The sequence below is a fragment of the Triticum aestivum genome, chromosome 2B, assembly GCF_018294505.1.
Source record: "Triticum aestivum cultivar Chinese Spring chromosome 2B, IWGSC CS RefSeq v2.1, whole genome shotgun sequence".
Lineage (NCBI taxonomy): Eukaryota > Viridiplantae > Streptophyta > Magnoliopsida > Poales > Poaceae > Triticum > Triticum aestivum.
In genome coordinates this window covers 121,871,608-121,877,314 of record NC_057798.1, presented here as the reverse complement: position 1 = coordinate 121,877,314, position 5,707 = coordinate 121,871,608, and the positions used below count along the sequence as shown (strand labels likewise).

The 5,707-nt window shown below is 48.6% G+C and overlaps 1 pseudogene; it reads right to left on the bottom strand.

The window, feature by feature from the left end:
- Positions 1-1,921: 1,921 nt before the first annotated feature.
- On the bottom strand, positions 1,922-5,302 carry LOC123043835 (cytochrome P450 709B1-like; annotated as a pseudogene).
- Positions 5,303-5,707: the final 405 nt, after the last annotated feature.

Genomic DNA, 5,707 nt, shown 5'->3' with positions numbered 1-5,707 from the left:
CTTGATTCTGTCGTAAAATCGTCATGGATGTACATGCATGACAAAAAACGCGACCTACTGTGACAAACACGTATCATCACGGAAGTGTATTTTTTTGTAGTGGAAGAAAGATCACCTACTTATAGATCAATCTGATGCAAACCATGAACATATCAAAGGCAGAGGAAGTTGACCTGGTGTTTGGTGCACCTGTAGAAGACCCACCCATCGTGCTCATCGGTGCCAGAGCGGTAGAACTTGACCTGGTCGCCACAATCCGGGCACGGGATCAATGGAACTAAAACAGAGCGGCCACATAGCCCAGATCAAACAGAGCTCGAAGATGACATGAGGAGAGAAGGCGGCGACAATGGCTACGGCGGCGGAGAGAGGGCGCCGGCGACGACGGAGTTTGGAGCTATGGCAGAGAGCGAGGGAGAGGGCAACGGGTGAGCGTCTCGGGTCGGACCAGGTATGTGACCAGGTGAACGGCTCGGTCCAACCAGGTGTGCGACCAGGTGGGGGCAGATCTTTTGTTTTGGCAAATTTGCAAAAAAAAAACTCTGTGTGTGCGTATTCAAGCCAGCCTAGCACATGTGACAGTCAGCGCCAAGTTGGCGGCCGTTGACTCGGGCCAGATCAGCCAATACGTATAGCAAAGTGTACAATGGACCCTAGATGACCCCCTAGAGCAAGTTTGATGACTGTATTTCGGGTATTTGTAACCACAGGGACTAAAGTGGGCACGAGCGCAAGTTATAGGTCCTGTAGTGAATTTTTCTCTTTTTGGAAGGAATTGTTTTAGAAAACTGGCACTCTGCTTCGTAGGAGTTCAGCTCGCACAAAACGTGTCAATCAACAAGTTGAGTGTTTCTTGCACTATTTTGTCAGTAGCCATCCTTCTCGCTCGCCCCAATGGATCCTTCTTTGTGAGTTTTGGTATAATACCAATTAGCATTCGGCTACTGGTAAAACCCCTTTTGAAATCATCTATGGCTATCTGCCTCGTCACTTTGGTCTGAAACCTGATGGCGCTATTCACTATGAAGATTTGCAACCGTGGCTCAACAACCATGAGATGATGTTGGAATCTGTTACACAACATCAGCTGCGTGCTCAGCCATGAGATGATGTTGGAATCTGTTACACAACATCAGCTGCGTGCTCAGCAACGCATGAAAGCTTAAGCAGATAAACATCGCACTGAACGTGTTTTTGCTGTTGGGGGCCAGGTGTTTCTCAAACTTCAGCCGTACCTGCAGTCTTCTATTGCACCCAGGCCAGCCATAAATTGGCTTTCAAGTTCTACGACCCTTTTGAAATCTTGGCTCGTGGAGGAAGTGGCTTATAAATTGGTATTGCCTGCGACCAGCCGAGTGCACCTTGTTTTTCATTAGTGGTTGGGGTCCGCTATTGCGGGCCTCTTGAGAGAATGATGTGCGTGTATTTCTTCCTCCCAGAGAAAAACCCTCAACTTCATCTCAAAATTAAAAAGAAAACTGTCTCATAGCACGTGAACATCACATCCATCTCAAAAAGAAAAAAAAACCCTAAAACATTCTTAAAATGAAAAAGAAACAAAAGTCTCACTTCCATCTTTCAAAAGTAATCTAAAAATAATTCTCAAAAGAAAAAAAAAGTCTCAATTTCAACTTCTAAAAAATTCAAAAAGTTTCTCAATTTCATATTCCAAAAAAATCAAAAAGTTTTTTTTGCCACGGCCAACCAGCATGCGCCAGGTGGCCATGTTGGTTGGCCGCCATTCTCGCGTAGCTTAATGACTCTCAGGTTCTGCCTCAGCTTCCATCTTCGAGTTCCAGAGCAGGTTTTGCAGCAGCTATGAGAAAGCTATGGCTGGGAGGGAATTCAAGAGTCTTTGGCAACAAACCATCCACAACGGTGCAAGTGGTGCAAGAGGCGTCTGAGGAGATTCAGCTTAGAGAGAAAGGCAAGGCAGGAGTATATATTAGCGAAAATTAGACTATCCATGCAGACAGACGGGTGGTCAGGCCACATGCAATATATTTTCCTGTATGTAATTGTACGTACTACTTTTCCAACCTTAATTTGGAAAAGAATATATACACTGCGTGCACTATAAGCACCACAGCCAACTCAGGCAGAGAATTCAGAAGTTCTGTACTGCAACATTCAGAACCAACCGGTTTCATTTCACACATCCAGCAGCTTCATAACGACGGGGAGGCCAAACTTAGGCTGCAGAGTGAGGAAATCCGCAGGAGCGTGGACATAGCTCGGCGAAAGAGCGAACGAGAACTTCTGCAGAACCGTCGCCATCACGGATTTGGCTTCGAGCATCGCAAAGTTCTGGCCGATGCACGCCTTCGGCCCGATCGAGAACGCCAGCAGGGCGTGTGGAACCTTTGCCGCTCTCGCGACCCCGTTCGCGAATCTCATCGGGTTGAACTGATCCGCATCCTCACCCCAGACCTTCTTGTCCCGGTGCATGAATGGGGCGCCTATGACAACTGCATGGTCATTGGGAATTGTTATGGCTCCGACCACCATGTCAGTTACGGTCTTCCTCTGCATGAAAAGAGCAGGGCCGTAGAGCCTCAGGGTTTCATGGAGGACCATCGTCATCTGCAACACATGTCATGTTCTAGTTAGCTGTACATATCTTGAAATTTCACTGCATGCATGAGCGTCGAATGATCCTAATATATTTTAATGCACAAAGCAATTTCTGAAGACATGATCATTAAATCAAGATAAGGGTTGGTTTCTGATCTTGCCTCTTTCAGTTTGCCGAGGTTGTCGCCGCTGGGGTTACCCTTTCCAACCTCCCTCAAGACCTCCGCCCGTAGCCTCTCCTGCCACTCTGGGTACACACTGAGCAAGAACACTGTCCAGGTGAGCAGAATCGATGTTGTTTCGTAACCCGCGAAGAAGAACGTTTTGCACTCGTGTAGGATCTCATCCATGCTCAAGCTTAGCTGCTCTTGCTTGCCCCCTTGCTCTGTTGTGGTGCAGGCCTCAAGCATCAAACCGAGTAGATCATTTCCGTATCCGCTCCCTCGCGACGCTAGCCGCGAGTTTATGATACGCATGAGCGTGCTTCTAAGCTTCTTTTCAAGCATCCACTTCAGCCTATTCCTTCTTGTGGGCAGGTAGCTGGTCTCAAAAGAACATATGCAGTTACGCTTAATTAAGCGAGTCAAATATGGGAATGAGCTTCTCATTCTGCAGGATTATGCAAATGAAAGCATATATATGGGGCGGTGTTACCTGAATCCTGGTATCTGCACATTAAGTAAACTGGATATGGCGATTGCCTGGAGCTCTTTCTGGGCATGGAAGGCTTCCATTCCTAATTTGTAGCTACTTCCAAAGGCTGTGTGGGATATGATATCTGCTGTTAACCCTTGGACCGCTTTGTCGAATTCCACTAGGATTTCTCTATTTGTGTTCTTGGCTGCCTGCTCTTCGAATACACCGAACGTGCATTGGGCGCAACCGCGCAAGACACCATTGTTTTCGTCATCGCCTAACATTGAAGGTGAAAAACAATATGAGTAGTAATTGCATAGAAAATTAAACCATGCCCATTTTTTATTTTTATTCACTGATTTGATTCCTTTTTGGAAAGGTCACTGATTTGACACTCTGTATATGATCATTCCTATGTCTATGTCTAGTGTGTTCTTCCTACTTGACACTAGTACAAGGTGGACAGATATTCATACTAGAATTCAGGTTGCATCACGCTTGTCTGCGGACTACATTTTTTATGTGGAGATTAAGGCATAATATCAATTACCTTTATCTTATCCGTTGCGAAAGCAGGGTCAATGACCCTGCGATGGCGCACCCAATCCACACCGTTCACCAATACCAGTCCCTTGCCGAGCAATTCCAACACGTTCGGGTGCGCGTCGTTCTTCGGAAAGTGTCCGGATTTGCTTGAAACGATCTGCCTAACCAACTCGTAGTCGAAGACGCAGATCCGGGGCTTCGCGCCAAACCAGAACAGAAATGGCTCTCCTGTGTAGACCATTCACACATATCACACATGTGCAAGTATGCATATTATCAACCGTATCATCAACTATAGTACTCCACATAATATCCATGTTGCTACTACTAGTAGAATACAGTAGATCATAACTGCACAGGATCAACAGTTAGCTTACAGGTCACTAAAATCTATGTCGCCTGGGGTGACCATATATAGCATATTATACAACAAATTAACCAAAACAGCAACAGAGGAGCGTTGAGCAAAATCAATTACCAGCAGAATCTCGTACCATATTCGCAAAGAAAGAGAAGAATCTCGTACCATACTGTGCCCTCCACTTGAGGAAGTGCGGTGCGACCCTGGGGAGGTAGTTGTGGTCGCGGACGTCGAGCACCACGTCGGCCGTCTCCGCCTTCATCCGCCTCACCTCCTCGTTTGAGCCCTTCAGGAACCTGTAAGGCCTTCCACTATGTTACCGGTGCTAAATTGCTGAAAAAGGTGCCACGTCATCATGGATGCCAAATAAACTTTTTAAGGCACCGGCCTCACAGCGTAGGGCACCGCTCGTTCTAAAAGAAGGGGGCCCTACACACAAAAATAACCAGGCAGAGTACCTTGACCGGGTTCTTCCTCCTCCAAAAAATCCCCTTCGCCTATCCAATCCAGTCAGAAAACCTTGTGCAGCCCGGGCAAAGGAAGACGACGGGTCGGAGTGGGTGGAGGAGATGGAACGGGCTGGAGCGGGACGAGCTCGCAACAGAGGTTTCCGGTGTTGCGCTGTGTGTAGGTGCTGTGCGGGCTGGCTGGTCTCGCGTTCAAGGACGGAGCTCGGGGGCAGGCCGAGCTCGTGCCGGAGCCGACGACGTCGGGCCACGCGGAGGTGGTACGCGGACTGGCCGAGCTCGCGTCCAAAGGCGGAGGTCATGGCCGGAGGTTGTGGTCGAGGGCCTTTGGAATCGAGCGTTGGAGCCACGCAGCGGAGAAGAACGAGAGATATATCATTTTTTATTGGCTTTGTGAATTTGGCATCGGTGCATGTAGGTGCTCCGGTGCCCTGAATTTTTTTTACGGCACCGGATGGGCAACGTGAGGCATCGATGCCAAATACCTCAAAACTGAATTTGGCATCGGTTTTGGCCACATAGTGGGAGGCCCACGGATCCCTTGCGCCCTGTGCCTCCTGGCTATGGCGTAGGGCCTCCACAAGAGGCGCACGAGGAGGTGCTCCCATGCCCACGGCACGGCCAGCACCAGGAGAGCGGCCAGAGGAAGGGCGGCGAAGGAGGCCATGGTGGAGAAGATGGAGACGGCGAGCACCAGGAGCGGCCAGAGGTACAGTTCCTTTATTTGGACTTCTCGCCCCTCTGCAGTTCCTTTTTCTAGGGACCAGAGAAACGCTCTCGGGAATGATTGAGTGTGGCTGTGGGAGATAATGACATCTCCAATACTGATCCTCAAATCACATCCGCGGACCAACGGGATTATAAAGACGAGTCTGTGGACATTGATGTAAAAGCTGATGTACTCAAAGCGGTTTCCAACAAACCGGATAAAATTCATGCAAACTGGATGATTGCCATATAAACCGGACATGTATCAACTAAATTATAGCAGACTAGGCTAGGCTATTCTAACCTAGTCTATAGCTGGCCACGGCCGATCCCGTTTCCCACGGCATGCCTTCCTCACGTCCGGCAACAAGCTCACTGGACCGCCGTGAGCCCAGAGCAAACGTCCGGCGCAGAG